This window comes from Ambystoma mexicanum, chromosome 10 (genome assembly GCF_040938575.1).
Source record: "Ambystoma mexicanum isolate Mex_15411 chromosome 10, UKY_AmexF1_1, whole genome shotgun sequence".
In the NCBI taxonomy this organism is placed as follows: domain Eukaryota; kingdom Metazoa; phylum Chordata; class Amphibia; order Caudata; family Ambystomatidae; genus Ambystoma; species Ambystoma mexicanum.
Window position 1 is genome coordinate 1,224,523,081 of NC_090932.1, and position 17,264 is coordinate 1,224,540,344.

The 17,264-nt window shown below is 46.0% G+C and overlaps 1 protein-coding gene across 1 annotated transcript in view; it reads left to right on the forward strand.

Annotated features, from left to right (window-relative positions):
• SCARF2 (scavenger receptor class F member 2) overlaps positions 1 to 17,264 on the forward strand; it is a 594,459-nt gene that overhangs the window by 55,449 nt on the left and 521,746 nt on the right. The window lies entirely within an intron of this gene.

The window sequence follows — 17,264 nt, forward strand, 5'->3', positions numbered from 1 at the left end:
AAATTGGTGTGACAATTCTTCTGGGTGGTTATCGTCTGAGGGTACCGTCTACTCCTGGGCAGTGAATTTGTTAGTTATATATTTCTTAGCAGTACAATAATTCGCAATTCCTGCATGTGCAAGAGAAAAGAAAAGAAAGCATTCACGTGTTTACATGTGTATTTGTGCAAGAAAATGTCCTTTGGTTCAGTTATTACTTGTAGTGGGTGTGGGGGTCAATGGGCAGGGGGTTTGGGCTCAACTGGCGGAAGTATTTTTATTCTTTGAGCGTGTGACCATGGGGTGGCTAGTATGGGGATAGCCCTTTTCTTCTTCAGTTATTGTCTCTGGGGAATCTGGGGATTGACAGGGTATGGGAACACTTGGGTCGTTGGCTGTGGTAGAACTCTCTTCCTCCGTTGGTGATGTTGTTGTTGTTCTCCCAATGGATGTGTCGATGGCGCTGGGGCGGGTCTGGAGTTTGTAGATCTTTACGTCGTGTAGGTGGTTCCAGGCACGTTTGTCCTGTAGCTTTACTGCTCTCGTTGATACCTCCTCTACCAGATGGGGGCCAGTAAATCGGGGATCGTTCCACTTCCTGTTGAAATTGCGAAGTAGTACGTGGTCACCTTTAGCAACTTTACACAGTCCTTCCTTTTCCAATTCTTTATCCGCGTCTTCTTGTTGATTGCTGTTAGACCCGCCCCGTGTGCGCTCGAGCTGTTGAGACACAAACACTACACTAGTAATCAAAGAAGACACATATTGGTACATTTCATCACCAAGAACACTTGCTGTGCTTTCGTGGTCGGTAAATGCTCTTGATGTTGGCGTTAGGGGAAGGCGCATTTGACGTCCGGTAACCACCTTGTGTGGGGTGAGGTGGTGGTCGGACCCTGGTCTATTCCTTAGCTCAAATAGGGCTTATGGAAGGCAATATAACCAACTCTTCTTTGTTGTTTGTTTTATTTTTGCAATTGCCTCCTTTAATAGGCCGTTCAGGCGTTCACATACACCGTTGTCCTGTGGGTGGTATGCACATGCAAATTTATGCTTTATGGTCAGCAAGGAGGTGATGTGCTGGAACATTTCATTTGCAAAATGTGGGCCATTGTCTGACCTTAACACCTCGCACACTCCCCACCTGGGGAAGACCTCCCTCACTAGGAATTTAGCTGCTCTAAATGCATCTGGGTGTGAACAGGGCCCTGCTTCAATCCACCTAGAAAATGGGCATACCACTACAATCATATACCTATTTCCTTGACATATGTTGATCATATCAACATAGTCAATATGGAGATGTCGGAAAGGTCCCTCTGGCCGGGGTATAGTACCTCTTACCACCTTTAGAGTATGGCCGGCCGTAAACTGTTGACATGTGAGACAATTACTGATAAAATTTGACACATGAGAATTTAGCTCGGGGCAGAACCAGTCTTCCCTAATTCGCGCTGCAATTACCTCCTTGCCTGTGTGGGCTGGATGATGTAGTTGGCTCAGGGCAGTGTTCAAAAGTGCCAATGGTATTACAACCTTTCCAGTGCCACCCTGGCGCCATAGTGCGTCAGTTGGTGACATTGTGCATCCTCTTTTTACCCAGATTTCTTTTTCGGCCATTGGTGCAGCCGCTTGTAGCTCCATAATCTGTGTGGCTGGGAGATGGGTGTACCCTTCTCTTATCAACATCTCTTTAGCTATTCCCCTCCCTCTCCCTCTCTGTGACTCTGGGGGGTTCCATATCTCACCAAAGTATGCAGCATACTTCGCATGTGCATCTGCTGCTGCATTCCCTTTTGAGACGTGGTCTTCACCATTGGTGTGTGCGGTGCATTTTACTAAAGCTAGTTCTTGGGGGTCATTTATTACTTCAATCAGTTCAGCCAATAAGAGAGCATGTTGCACTGGCGTGCCATCAGCTCTCCTAAACCCTCTTCTTCTCCATTTCGACAGCCCTGAGTGGACAGTGGATGTAACATATGCGCTGTCTGAGTATATGGTCACTCGTTTGTTAAAGCTTTCCTTCAACGCCAAGATCAGTGCGACCAATTCTGCAGCTTGAGCGGAGTAATGCTGTGGTAATTGCACACATTTCATTGCCACACACACCGGAACCTCCATCATTTTTACCACTGCTGCCCCAGTTCTCCTTATACCATCTCTTTGATCGATAGTTGATGACCCATCAATAAATAAGAGCTCACCACCCTCCAGTGCGTTTTCTTCAACCTTTCTAGTACATGAGTACATTTCAGTTATTTCTGTACAGTCATGGGCATAATCTCCCTCCTCAATTACTTCTGCTAGGAACCTTGCAGGGTTGACCGTGCTACATCTAACAATTGATAGTTCAGCTCTTGATAAAATGATCTCATAGCCTGATGCCCTCTGCGTGGTTAGGGTGGACTTAGGTTTATTCAATATCGCAAATAGTGCATGTTCCACAAACAGTGTAGTTGGGCACCCCATGGTGATTGCTGATGCCTTTTCCACTGCAAAAGCAGCTGCTGCGAGACCTTGTTCTCAAGGGAAGTGACCTAACATCACAGGATCTAAGTGACCACTGTAGAATGCTACTGGTTTGTAGCCCATGCTTGTTTTTTGAGCCAACACTGCTTTCATTACTGCTGAGTCGCAATGTGAGAATATAAAAAATTGTCGCTCATAGTCTGGGGACGCCAGTACTGGAGCAGTTGATATTGCATCTTTCAATTCAGCAAAAGCCTCTTTCATCTCCATCGTCCACCCCAGCTTTTTCTCCCCTTCATTAGCTTCCCTTAACGCCTCAAGCAGGGGTCCTATGTACGAACTGTAATCAAATACCCACGCTCTACAGTAGTTGCACAGTCCCAGGAACTGCTGCAGTTCCCTCACAGTTTGTGGCATTGGAGTGTTGGAAATGGCCTGTGCTCTTTGTGGTGCAATCTTTCTTCCATGTTGCGATATAAGCTGACCAATGTAAAGTACCTGTTCTTGACAGTACTGTATCTTTTCCATGTCTACCTTGTAGCCTTTTCAGCCAATATTGTCAACATCTTTAAGGAGTCCTCTCTGCATGCTCTTTCGTTTGTACTGCAAATTATTATGTCATCCACATACTGCAACACTGTGCTTTCCACTTCAATGTTACCCAAATCCCTCTTTATTACTCTGTTGAAAATTGAGGGTGATTCGCAATACCCCTGTGGCAATCTAGTGTGCTTCCACTTTGTGTTTCTGTAAGTGAAGCTCGTCAGATCTTGTGAGTCTGGGTGTAATGGTATTGAGAAAAAAGCATTTTTAAGGTCGATCAATGTGAATCGTGATGCCTCTGCTGGAATGCCACACAATATCGTGGCCGGGTTTGCTGCTACAGGATATTCCGCTTCTACTATGTTGTTCAAGGGCCTGAGATCCTGTATGAAGCGCCAAGACCCTCCTTTAGCCTTGCGCACTGGGTACACAGCCGTGTTGCAAGGTGATTCCGAGGGGATAATATGCCATTATTTATAAGGCCGTTATGGTTTCATATATACCCTTCTCTGCCTCTTTTGATAGTGGGTACTGTTTCACTCTGGGGAGTATGGCACCTTTTTTCAATTTGATCCTTACTCCCCCTATGCTTTTTATGCACCCCACGTCATAGGGGCCAGTAGTCCACAATGATTTAGGTACCTTTGACATATCCTCCTTAAAGAAGGGGACTGGGGTGCATGCGGGTGCCTCAAGTGCCATTGCAATTTTCTGTGCTACTTGTTTGTAAGCCACTCTTAGCCATATTTCCACACTCATCATAAACACCATTTCACCTTCTTCCTTATCATCTGAGAACAGCTCCTCATCTGACACCTGGGTAAGCCTACATCCTTCTGTTAATGCTATCACGGCCCTCCATGCTCTTCCTTCTCTGTCTTGGGCATGTACAGCAATGTAATCAGCTGTTGCAATAATGCTCTCAATGTCCATTAGGACCACCTTTCCTTCTGGTTCATCAACAGGTGTTTCTGGTCTGAACAGATAGGCTGCTGGCCTCCTCCATATTTTCCCCTCTATCCCTGGCATCCATGCAATTGCCATATCTGTTCCATACTGGAATAGTTTGCCATCTACTGGCTCCGCCCTAATCGCTGTCTGGCCACAGTATGCTTGCATAATCTGTCGTGCTGTGAGCATGTTAATCCCTGGAGTAGAGCAAATTATGCCGTCCTCAGTAAATGATATCGTCATATTCAACCTGTTCATTATGTCTCTCCCCAGTATATTTACTGGCGAGGCACTATAATATAGAAGTGGAACTGACAGATCATAATCTCCAATAGATAAGGGAATGTTATCAGTAAAGGGAACCAACCCCTTAGCCCCAGAGAATCCTTGGGTGTTCATGGCTTCGCCTGACATCTTAAATTTACCTTCCCTTATGCAAGACCGGGTTGCCCCGGTGTCAACAAGGAATGATAATTTTTTGTCACCTATCGTTACCTCTATGCGTGGCTCCTCCGCACTATTAGGTGTTACTAACAGGATGGGACACACCAAGGCCGTCTGTGGGCTGTCCTATTGAGGGTACAATGATTGGCCATTTCCTGTGTAAGGGTTGTGTCCCAAGACCGTCACCCTACCCAGTTGTGTTTGTTGTGTTTGGGGTTGTTGTGACATCGCTACCTGTTGTTGTGGTAGGGAATATGTCTGTGGCTGCTGTTGTGTTATTTGTTGTTGTTGTTCATTTCCCTGTTGCAACGTCTGCTGTTGTTGTAAGCCCTGCTGTTCCTGTGGGGGCCTTGGTTGTCCCTGTTCACTCCATGATGGTGGTCCTGGTCTAACTCTACACGTGCGTGACATGTGCCCCAATAGTCCACAACTCCAACACACCGGTGGTTCCCTACTCTGCCATGGGAAGCTCCCTGTGTTGTCCTGGTATACTGGTTGTCCTGTGGGGTAGGGATTTCTAAGTCCTCCCACCTGTTGTTGGGCGTTATCCCTCTCATAAATCCTCCTCTCCCCCTGTTATAATTATAATACCCAGCTCCTGCCATTGTATTTCCTCCTCCCATGTTGGTCGTGTATGGTTGTATTGGCGGCGCCTGTTGTATTACAGTCTGTGAAGGTGGTATTTGGGCGGAATCTTGTGCAGCCACTACTTGTGTGGGGCTTTGGGTCATTGGTGTAGGCGTAGTTATTAGTGCCCCTTCCATTGTGTATTTAGTACGTTTTTTCTGTACTAGTTTAGCCTCTTCCGTTTTCCTATCCTCTTCTTTTTGTTTAATTTTTCCTTGCCATGTCCTGCAATGGTGCACGATAGTCAGTTGTATTTCAGGCCATGGTTTTGCTTCCATTCCCACTACTTTCTTTAGTTGTTTCTGAACTCCTTCTGGGAGCCCTTGTACTAGTATATGATAGAATATTGCTGGTGTTTTATCCCATTGCTCTCTAGTTTCCATGCGCCACTTCTCTTGAATCTCCTGGATATAATCAACAGGGTCTTCATTCTCACGCATCTTGCGTGAGGTAATTGCTCCTATGTCTGATGTGTCTGGGTACTGTACCCTCAATGCCTGCCATAATGCATGCCTGCAGTTTGCGAATGGTGCCCCATCATGCGATGTGTTTGTTATTGTTACCCCATGGAATCCCGCTCTCTTCCAAATGTCATCCGCTCTATCCCCTAATATTGATATTAACAGGCCCTTTACATCTCCTACTGCCAGTTTCTGTCCTGCGGTGTGTTTTTCCATTTCATATATCCACTTACCCGCACCTCCACTTAATGATGGGAGCCTGCATTTTATATTTTCTTTATCGGTATGCTTCCAAGGGACATACTGCGGTCTAACCCCTCCTCTCTCTAAAAGTGGCATCAAGTTATGACTCGTTTCACCCTTTGTGTTCCATAATATCGAGTCCTCACACCCTTCCTCCTCTTCCCTTTCTTCACCATCTTCAATTTCGCCCGTATTTCCCCTGCTCGTAACTCTTTCTTCTCCATCTTTTCCCCTTCTCCCATCTTTTCCTGTATTTAATGTGGGCATGTGTATTTGTCTTTCCTGCCTGCGAATAGGGAGGTCTCTAAGCCGACATGCATAGGGTGTTAGTTCATCTGTGAAGGGCGCGAGTTTTATTTTGCGTAACGAGCGTGAGGTGGTTGAGCATGTAGGGTGCGATGGGGGAGGGTGTGATGGGGATGGTGCAGCCTCATGTGTCTGTCTTTCCACTATTCCTCGCTCTCCCTCCTCACGTCTCTCCAGCTCATCCTTTCTCCTACTGATCCATGGTGAGTCTGTGTTGGTCCGGGTGATGTATAGTTTATCTAAACTTTCCCTTTCACTTTTTCTTCCTTCCTTCTCCACTCCTCCTTCTTCCTCGCTACAAAAGTCAGTCATAAACGGCAACCCCCACTCTGTCTTTTTCCCCTTAATCGTTACTGTTTGTAAGTCTATTAGGTCCAGTTCTCCTGCTTCTCCTTTATCAACTGCTCCCCTTTGTGCTGATGTTGTTGCTACTTCTGTGTCTCTATATACATCCCCCCATGCTCCACTCTCCCTTCTCCTATCTTCTCTTTCTCCTTCATTTCTCTCCTCCATCTCCCTACTATTTTCCTCTCTTTTCCTTTTTAATTCCTCCATCACTTCACTCCTCATCTCTTCTAATATTCTTTCATCCTCCTTCTTCCTTTCCCATTTCGCCCTTTCTCTTTCTACTATACTCTCTATCACCCTCCCTTCTTCGTATTTCTTAGTTGTTTCTGATAGTAATCTCCTCTTCCACATTGCCATTTCTTTTTCCTTTTCTTCTTCTTTTCTTTTCTTCTCTCTCAGTACTACTCTTGATACCCTTTCTGCTGCTGCTTTTACCCTTTCAGCTTCTCTCCTTTGCTCCTCCGTTCGTTCCCGTATTTTCTCCAATTCGTTCTTACCTTCTTTCCTTTTCCTCGCTCTCTCTTTCTCCTCCCTCTCAAGCTGCTTGATCAATTCATTCTGCTCGTCCCTTAATTTTGCTAGTCGTTCCTCCAAAATCTCTTCCTTTTGTCGTAACAGCTCCTCCCCCCTCATTTCACTCTCCCTCGCATTATCCTCGTCTGTTTTCTTTACTACCTCCTTCTCTTCTCCTGTTAACGAGCCTCGTAATTTTAATAGTATCTGTGCAGCTACCCACTCATCATTTCCTATTTCCACAGTTTGGTCTATTCCAGTCCTCCCCTCCCCCGCTGGCATCTTCCTATGAGCCACATATGGTGGAGGGCTGTATGCCGGGTTCGAGTATCCCTCAGCCGCCCTTAACTGTCCTCTTTCTATTTCTCCTAATTCCCTTAAAGGGTACAACCCCCCTCCCTCTGTTTTCACTCCCTTTGCTATGGGTATCTCGTTGCTCGGTTCCTTTTTTATCTCATCTGTTTTATTATTCTTTTCTCCTCCCTCTCCTCTGTTCCTCGTGTTCTTTGGGTCCTCACTCCCCTGTTTCCAATTCTCCTTCCTCCTTAATCTCCTTTTCTTCCCGTGTTTCCCCCATAGTGAACATTCCATTTGGTCCTGGTCTGGACCCCTGGAACATCCTCCATAAGTTAAACACTTCCACGTGGTTTGCCAACTTCTTCCCCTTATATGTATTGTGCAGATAGTTCAATAGTGAATGTTGGGCATATGGATCGAAGCTACCATTAGGCGGCCACGGTATTATCATTTTGTTATCCGTCCCCTGGGTCCATTATATGCTATACTTAATCAGTTTCTCCCTATGGGGTGGTAGTGTTGTGCATATGTGTTGTAGTGGGGTAATGAGGGTGTTCCCCCACCCTCCCGATCCTGTCCCGTATGACATAGTAGCGCTCCACTTGCTACCCTTCCCCTATATGGTAGCAATTTATCTCACTAGTAGTTTACAATATACAGCCTTATATTGTTACCTGGCCCCGTAAGTTTGGGGACTTACGATAGTCCGCTAAGGAAAATTATAAAAAATATAGTATGTTACATTTGTATATTCTCTTCTGTCTTTCCTTCTTCATACAACACCCTTACGGCCCCCTGCGGCCGAGGCGCACGTAGCCCCCTGCGGCTGCGTACCCCTTCTGACGTTCTTATACAGTCGTCCTACTTTCACGTTCTCCTCCCCCTTCTACACTTTGCCGTGGCCGGCGTTCTCCGTGCGCAGCCACGTCCCCCGTTTCGCCTTTCCCCGATCAACTCATTACCGTTTATCTCCGTTTCCACTCCCTTACCACAGTTCTCTTCCCCACCACTCTCAAAGCGAAGATTCCTTGTGCTTGCGATATCCTATGAAAGCCCTACTGGTGACGTCACCGATCTCTTCGAGCTACTGATAAGTTCTTCAAATATTCTTTAAGTTCAAAATACACTTGCAATCTACCCCCGTTAACCCTACAGCTGTCTTCCTGTCACTCCTGGAACAAGGTAATCAAATCAATAATATAATCGGACTGCGCACGCTGCGTCGCCTCGCGTGTGATACGCCCCTCGACAGGAGGGCTTAACCAGCCAATTATCTTCCGTATTTAGGCAACTAACTAGCTACCGCCTACAGGAAAACGTCATCTATCTATCGAGTTTCCTGCTCGAACAATAGGGATCCTCATCTACTCATTGATCAATAAATGCCAAATTGTAGGAAACCACACACACACACCCACCCTTGCACGTAGTCGCTACCTAGGCCAATCAGTTTCTACGAGCGGCCGCACGTGATGTTTTCGTGCTCCTCCACCCTCTCTCGCGTAACGTAGTCGACTGCTCTCGCACTTGTTCGACTACCATTCATTCTATTTCCAACACTAAGTTGTCAAGCCTTCGCCGCGCACCTGTGCAACACCTCCCATATTTAATTCCTCCCCCCTCCCTCACAATTTCACATTGCTTGTTGTGCGTGGCATGCTCACCAAGTTCTCTTGATGCGGGGCCGCTCGACTGCGTGCACCCCTCCAAGCGGCTCGCCACCTCCCCTCGTCTGGACCACGTCTGGACACTCGCCAACCGCGGGCGGGATACTTCTCAACCGGCTCCCGAAGGCCAATATGCGGATTGCGCTGTCCGGTCGTCTCGCAGCTCCCCGATGGTCCTGTAGTCCTCAGAAGGGGGCAACGGCAGAGGGGGCCGCGCTGCCGGGCCTCCTCGCAACTGGAGTGCTTGGAAAAAGTAAAAAATATAAAGGCGGATCTTAAACAGATCTCAGCAGTGCCTCCAACTTGTCGGGGGGAAATTCTGCCGGGGTCGGCCGGGCCATCCGCAGACCTCCGGGCAGGGAGGCTCCAACTCCTCCCGTATATCCCAGAAGAGATAGAGTATGAGACACACGCAAGAAGCAAGGTGACTCTGCTGTTTATTAAACAAAAACAGCAGGGATGGGTCGAGGATCGTACGCGTCCGTCCTGACACACACACAATCGTGGGGCTCGCAGGCCCTTTTTACTTTAGTATGATGCGCTACTTGCGTCACCTTGGAAAGTTAGCAAAAAACCTATCGCCACTCTTAATTGGTTGCCCGAGTGGTAGGGTTAGTATAGCATACGTATAGAGAACAATATTAGTGGATAAAGTGTAGTCAGGTGATATACTGGGTTGTCCCTACAATTAGATACATGAGAATTGTTACATGAAGACTCCTGATGATTGGTTAATATTAATGGCGTCAGTGATAAGAGCCCCATGTTCTGATTGGTGCACCCGCGAGCTTCCCAGCCTGGGACCATCGCTGTTCCCAGCTCTCGGTGTACCTGTCATTTGCAACAATGTTTCACTATGGGTACGTGCAGACAATGTGAAGACTTATTCATGAGTTGGGAGGCCGACTACTCCCTCTGTCGCAGATGTCCATCAAGCCTTTTAAGTGTGTCTGCTTGTGTCTTGTACCGAGGGATCCAGACGCCTTCTTTCTCCTGAGCTTGGCATCCTGTCAGGTTCGGCTTGGTCACGTGAGGTGGGACCGTGTTTGAGGCAGAATTCTGCACAATTAATATTGTTTTTCCACTGTGTGCCTGGTTTAATTTGCAGGTGTGACTTTAACGTTGGTGCGCGGCGTGCTAGGTTGCAACATCGTGCCCTTGATGGTCTGCTTTCGGAATGTTGGTTTGCAACATTGCGACCTTGGCTGTCTGCTTTCGCCGGGCTCATTCTGCAGGATCAGCAACCTGACTCTTGTTCTTTTAACGTCCATGGAAGCTCTTGCTTGCGGCCTACTTAGGCCTGGTGCATAGGTGGAACCGTTTGGTACACAGGCGCTTTAGGTTATAGTATCATATTGTCTTATAGCCAGTATCGTGTCTTCGTTGTATTTCTCATTATGGTACATGGCTCTTAGAAGAAGCGTGAGCAAGCCTTTTAGATGAGTTCATGATGCGTCTTGCGTTTCTGCATTTTGAGAGCCTATGTGGAAAATAATAAAGATGCACGTCCGTGAGTATGTCTGTCGCCTACGTCATAGCACTGAGTATATTCTTCGTGTAGATTGGTGCGGGAGTGTCCAGTGTGTATATTTGCACAGGTGTGCTGACCGTTGGCTAGGTCGTCATGGCATCTCTAACGACGTGTAGGTTTTAGTCTAGTTGATCCGCGCCACAGGTGTCGTCATGGGCGGGGCGTGCTGCTGGGCAGGCAGATTGACACATCCGTATGTTCCTGTACCAGGGTATTTGGTCGTCTGGTAGGTGGGCAAACTCTTCTCGTGGCGGGTGCCTGGGCCGTGATCCTTTAGTCCAGGCGCGAGAGGGGAAGGAGGGGAGCCTGTTTTTCCATTCTCCCACTTCAATAGCTATACGACAGAGTGCGGCACCTGATTAATCAATATTAATGTTATAGACTCTGGTGTACATTCGAGTGTAGAAGGGTCTGGGTGTCCTACTCGAGCATGTCTTTGTGTCCTGTAGATTGCAGGCAGATTTCTCAGCCTTCTCACTACCTGCCTGCATTTGGTAGGAATGGTTATATAGTTGATGGAAATATGCTTCAGAATCCCTTGAACAGCCAACTGGAAATGTTTGTAACTCGTTGAAATATGCTTCAGATCCCCTTGATAATCTGGTGTGTCCTGAATGCTGATGATAAAGGTGTTATGAAATGACAGTTCACATGCTGATCTGAAGAGATCACTGGAGAGTTGAAATAGAGCATCTAAACGCCTAATATGGACCCAAAAAGCAGTCAACAAACCCAAATGTACAAGGAAGAATTCCTATTTTGAAGAAATAATATAAAGTGCCAGTGTTCCCCCCGTTTACATGTAATGGGCCAGATTGACACAGCATTTTTCAATGGGATTTTCCCATAAATGAGGCCCAAAGGTAGTACCGTAGTCAAGCATGTAGGATGCGTCTAGGTGGATAGCTCACGAGTAAAGAGCCTCTTTCTCACCTGGGGCCAGCTTGCACTTCACAAGTTCAAATCCTGTGACAGAGCAAAAGTGAACTTTCATCTTCCCAAGGCTGATCGGTTGAGTACCAGTAAATGGGATTAGACTAGTACCTGTTATTACAGAGCTTGGAAGCAGGAGGAATCCATCATCGAACACTGCATAACAACACACATTATTTTCTATATGTTGCATCAAATGCCATTAGAAAAGCTTAGACTGCAATTAGTTTGGTAGTGGCTGGAAGGCTTAGGACCAAGGTCAGTGCCAAAATAAAGCAATCCTTGGCTGCAGCCCAGGGTGCCACCTGCAAAATGTCACCAGGGGCACCCTTTTAAGGCTGTAGATATTGAATAAGACCCATTTTAAGGGGTTGGAGGTAGGAAATGACCACTTTTCCCAGGAGGACATAAATCTTTGCAACGATGAGTTGCACGTCTTTTGCGTCCTTTGCTTGCTGGTGGCGGTTCTGGCTTCTAATCTACCTCCCATGACACCAAACGGTCCACTCTGAAAGTAGTAGATAACCACATTCATTTGGTACGTACGACAGGGCGGGTGCATAAACGGGCAGAGGCACGTGTCCTTGAAAGAATTTGCTACATCAAAGGATCAGATTTATTTGCCCATTTTATCCACCTGTTTCCATTCAACCAGAACCCAGATCTTAGTACACGAACTCTTATAAAAAAAAAGAACAGACACGCAACCTCTTTGATGTTATCTGACACCTGCTAAGAAAAGAGACAATTCTTGGAACTTCTCCCACCCAACTTCCTCTGCACGAAGTTCCACTGGGTTCATAAAGCACATACATTTCCAGTTAATTTGCCGATCCACTTCTTTCGTCGCCAGTGGTGGGAGGGATCCTGGAGAGAGTCGGTCAGTATCAACATGGCTGGACCTCTGCAGGCATCAGTACGAAGTCAGGGAGCAGACGGGCCTGGAAGGAGGCAGATCCCACTGGAGATCTGTGCAGCAGCTGGCCTGCTTGGCTGCAAGGCGCAGAGACACAGGGCACTTCAACTGTTGTGCTATATTTTCCCAGTTGAAGATGTGACAAATGTTTCGAGTTTAAAGCAGATTTACTTTTTTAGTTTGTTTTCACCATCATACAAAATCAGGGTGTTGTAAATCTGCCATCACAGTATCTTACATTTTAAAGAATATTTCTCCTCCATGCCCCCCAAGTCCATATCTTTAGGCTTCTAGCAGGGTTCGTGCTCACAGGTTTTGTGGATGAGATGACAATACAGCGAGTAACTCATTGCACAACAGAGGGTCATCTAGCCTCGCATCCTACATTGAATCTGAGTATGCGTGTTCTGGATAGCGGTAATACAGTGGTGCTGTTCTAATTGTTGTTCCTTCAAAATGTCTGGATATCCGTTTTGGATCCTTTCCATTGGCTAAGATGGCGACTGTCTAGTGTGACCATGCAATTCGGGCAGGATTGCACTCAGGGCACAGCTTCCAGAGGCCAGGAACCTCTGGGTCCAGACCCCAGAAAAGACCGACAAGTCTTCGAGATCGCCACCTTCCTTGCGAATGAGACATCATCCCACTTCTCACTGCTGCCTATAAATACAAAAAGCGGCAGGAATAGGGCACATTTGAATACTCTCTGTCCCCAGAAACTAAACAGCACTGCAGATGCCTCATAAACTAGACCCCAACAATGTGATGGTGAAGAAGGACTGTGGGTATGCAAAGGTATTCATGGAGGTCAACTGGATAAACACAACCCTTTTCAAGTTCGCCCTGGAATTCCGGGGGGCTGGTGGAGCAGCACATTAACTGCTAATGAGTGTAAGCTGTGAAATTATAATATTGCATTACCTGCTTGTGTCATTATCCTGACCAGAGCTTTTCAGAGTTTGTGTACCAGCACAAACAATTCATATATTTCACCTGTGTTTTGAGGCTCTAACAACTGCGACACACAACCTTCAATGAGGTCACAAAAAATGCAGCCAGTCAAGCACTCAAGTGTTCAGCCCGCCAGAAAGTGCTTTTCTACCAGGTGAACGTTATCAAGATGGAAGCTCAGGCCTCATGTTGATTATCCATGTTTGACAGGCCAAAGAATTATTTTATGAGGAGTTATTCATATAATAATTCTTAGCACGCTCAGCTGGTGCATCAGCCAATGAGGTCGCTCCAAACCTGGGCGGAATCTCACGATCCAAGCTCGGGTTCGGATCGACCTATGTGCTGGATCCACACCCTCTGGCTTTCTTACTTCCTGCTTCCTGCCGCTTCCCTCATCTCCCCTTGTTGCAGCCCATTGCTCCTAACAAATACATTGCTTTAGCAACTCACAGGATGATCTGGGGATCTGAAATGAGGGCCCAGTGTTAAAGCGTTCGCTTCAGTCAGGCCTCTAATTTGGGCCCCGGGCAGTTGCCCCCCAGTTCAGCCCACCCAATGGGTGTTTGATGCTATAATATAATCCTGTGCATGTTACATTTTGCTTGCTGTCCCCAAAACCCATATGGCGGCCTCTCTCCCGCCTCACCCCACCTCCTGGTCAATATTGTGAATGCAGTCTTTGGGCTTAGCTAGGAATGGGGCCTGATGTCCACTTTTCCTCTGCCCCCTTCACTTGCTGAACTGTCCTTTGTCTCTCTTCCTCAGCTGGGATCCTCAACACAGCCTTCTGGCATAGCTGGTAATGTCACAGGGCATCCACCTCACTTGCCCCGTTCCTCTCTGGAGTCAACATTCTATCCTCAGCAAAGGATCGAGAATGTGACCATAGAGCTTAGCTGTGACCATCCAGGCCACCATCTATCAGCACTTTGAAGCAATTTCACTGGTGTGAGGTAGCGCTTTGAAAAAATCCAAATAAATAAATAAATAGGTACGTAAATACATAAACACAATGAAGACAGACCAGGGGAGTGTTCAGCTGTGGCGGGCTGAACATACCCAGCTGAATATTAGATGAATAGTGCCTGTACTCACTCCGTACCCAGCTGAATATTAGATGAATAGTGCCTGTACTCACTCCATTCCCAGCTGAATATTAGATGAATAGTGCCTGTGCTCACTCCGTACCCAACTGAATATTAGATGAATAGTGCCTGTACTCACTCCGTACCCAGCTGAATATTAGATGAATAGTGCCTGTACTCACTCCATACCCAGCTGAATATTAGATGAATAGTGCCTGTACTCACTCCATACCCAGCTGAATATTAGATGAATAGTGCCTGTACTCACTCCATACCCAGCTGAATATTGGTTGAATAGTGCCTGTACTCACTCCATACCCAGCTGAATATTAGATGAATAGTGCCTGTACTCACTCCATACCCAGCTGAATATTAGATGAATAGTGCCTGTACTCACTGGTGTGCAATACGTAGGAACATTTAGAAATGGGACTGTGCCAATGTTTCGCACTGTCTGCAACCTCAACATGTGCATACATCCACGACCAGAGAGAGACTGTGGCCCAGCCCCTCTAAACCCAGCATGCATTTCAAGAGGACCATGGCAGATACAGTTGGAAAAAGGTGGTGCTCCAGCAATACCCAGGAGAGAGTAATGCAATGCTGCAGTTGTTACTTCACTTCTGTTATGAAGGGCCTACCCCTATAGACTTACAAGCACCATTAAACTAAGGTCAGACTCACCCCAAGACAGTGCTTTGCTTTGTGTTTGTTTCTGAAAGCTTTGCCTTACACCTGGCTGACCGGAAGCACTTCAAGTCTGCAAGAAGCCATTACAGAGGTGCTTGCAGTGTTGGAGACTTGGACTGAGGCCAAGCTCGTCCGGGAACGTGCATGCTCTGATGGGGAATGGAGGCGAAGCCTGACATGTTGTTGGGTGTGAAGCGATTATTACTCTGTACAGTGAAACGAAGTGATTAACGAAACCATAGGCATACCATTGGGTACTTGGGAGAAGTCCACTGGCAAGTAATTCCCACGTTTAGGGAAGCATCAATCAAAGAGCACCCACTCCACATCTGAAGAAGGCTCAATCGAATATGCCCATTCCACCCTTGGACTGCTTCTGCGCATGTTTTGGAAGTCTCTCATATAAATTATTATTATATGCCTGTTTAATTTTTGCCTGTGATATGATTACTGATTTATCGGCGTTGAAATATAAAACTGCAATATTAATTCCATTGTATTTTATAAAGCTTGGAATATACACCTCTGTTGTATGCTCATTATACATCTGTGCAATATGTAGTTTAGTGATATGCACCCAACAATTAACTCTCACTATTAATGGCTGTGGAATAAGTGTGCGATATGACCCTTCGTTTTAAATCTGAGGTGCTGTATTACTGTAAGGCTCTGTGATAGGTATTCTTTGCAATAGGGCTGTATTATCTAAAACTTTGTATTATGTTACATGCAGAGATACACACACCCAGTGCATGGCTGTTTGGTGCATGGTTGTGTGATATGCACTCTACTGGCATACATCGTTTTTGTTAATAGAAGAGTTGTCCTCTACACATCCCTTGTAACATACCATAACAAGTGTGACACAATGCTCTGTAGTTTGAACGCTTGCTATGTAAGGCTGTGACATAGCCCTGTGTGATATGCACCCTCATTTTGAAGCTGTGATGTTTTAGGCTGTATGATATGCACCCACCCTTAGTAATACGGTTGTATTTGGTAGAGTTGGATGATATTTCCAGTAGTGGCTATTGTATTGGTGTAAAGGGGTGTCACATCCCTTGTTTTAGGTGACTAGAAGTAAGTTTACATTAATATTTTATATTACACCTTTTACCTGGTCCCGTACGGACTGTGCCAAGATATGCCATTATCCCCACGGAAGGACTCACTTAATGTTTATTTGTTTGTCCATAATAAACAAAGTCTACAGTAAGAAAAAAAGTTCATGGTGGCTGCTCCTGTGTACTTTTGGTAACTTGGCATCTATTTAATTATGTAATGGGTTACCCGACTACACATTTTGTAAATTGTGTGGCTTTTTACAATTTTTTTTGTAAAAACGTCTACTGAAAATTAACTATTTTGGGCCATTATTCAAAATGATGTATCTATTGAAAAATCCCCAAATCCCAACCATTAAAAAAATGACCAGCGGTCACTGGATAATTCACCAGCACCCTAATGTCCTGTTGTGTGATATGAGGCGTTTTGCCCTCTGTGGCTTCCAGTTCTTTTTTTGCAAAATGTTTCTGGTTTGTCAAAAATGTCAAAAACGTTGTGAAGCGAACCAGAAATAAACCAGATGTATTGCACCAGGCTCTGCCGGATACAATCAAGCTAACTGTGGCTGTACTCTGCTCTGTGAGATACAGTGTGTTGAGGACATTTGTAAACAGTTGAGTAATGCCATCAGGGGTACCGCTACATCATGCGATATGCATTTTTGCTGTGTTTCAAGTGTTTTACATAAAGGCATAGCTCTCAACCTGTTGTGCTCCCAGGGCAGGTGAAAACACTCGATTTTGTTTTGTGCGGGCGACCGCCCATTTAAATGTATTGGCGTGCAGGGGGCGTGGCGGGTGAGTAAAATGTTCATAAGGTGGGTGACAACCAAATGCGTGTGAGTTGAGAGGTGTATAAAGGCTTCTCTGTGATGTATCCTGAGGACAAAAATATTTGGTGTATCTATGTCTGTTCATCTAATGGGCATGCATGCTACATTTTTCCACAAATTATTTTTCTCCTCAACTGCTTCTTCCCTTTGTGGTAGGGGTATTGGAAAACAGAAATCCTTTGGGTGTAGGCTAGGACTAAACAGCTTCTCCACCTACCCTGACACATTGTAGCACAAAAGGAAGTGCAAAATAACGTCTCAATGGCTACTTACTGCCTAGTAGAGCAGTGGTCGAAGTGAGCGGGAACGGTTGGGAGCAGTGTTCCACTACTTTTATTATTTACTGTTAACAGCTCCACTGCTTTTTGCAATCATTTTCTCCATTCTGGAACTGTTCTTTATGAAGTTAA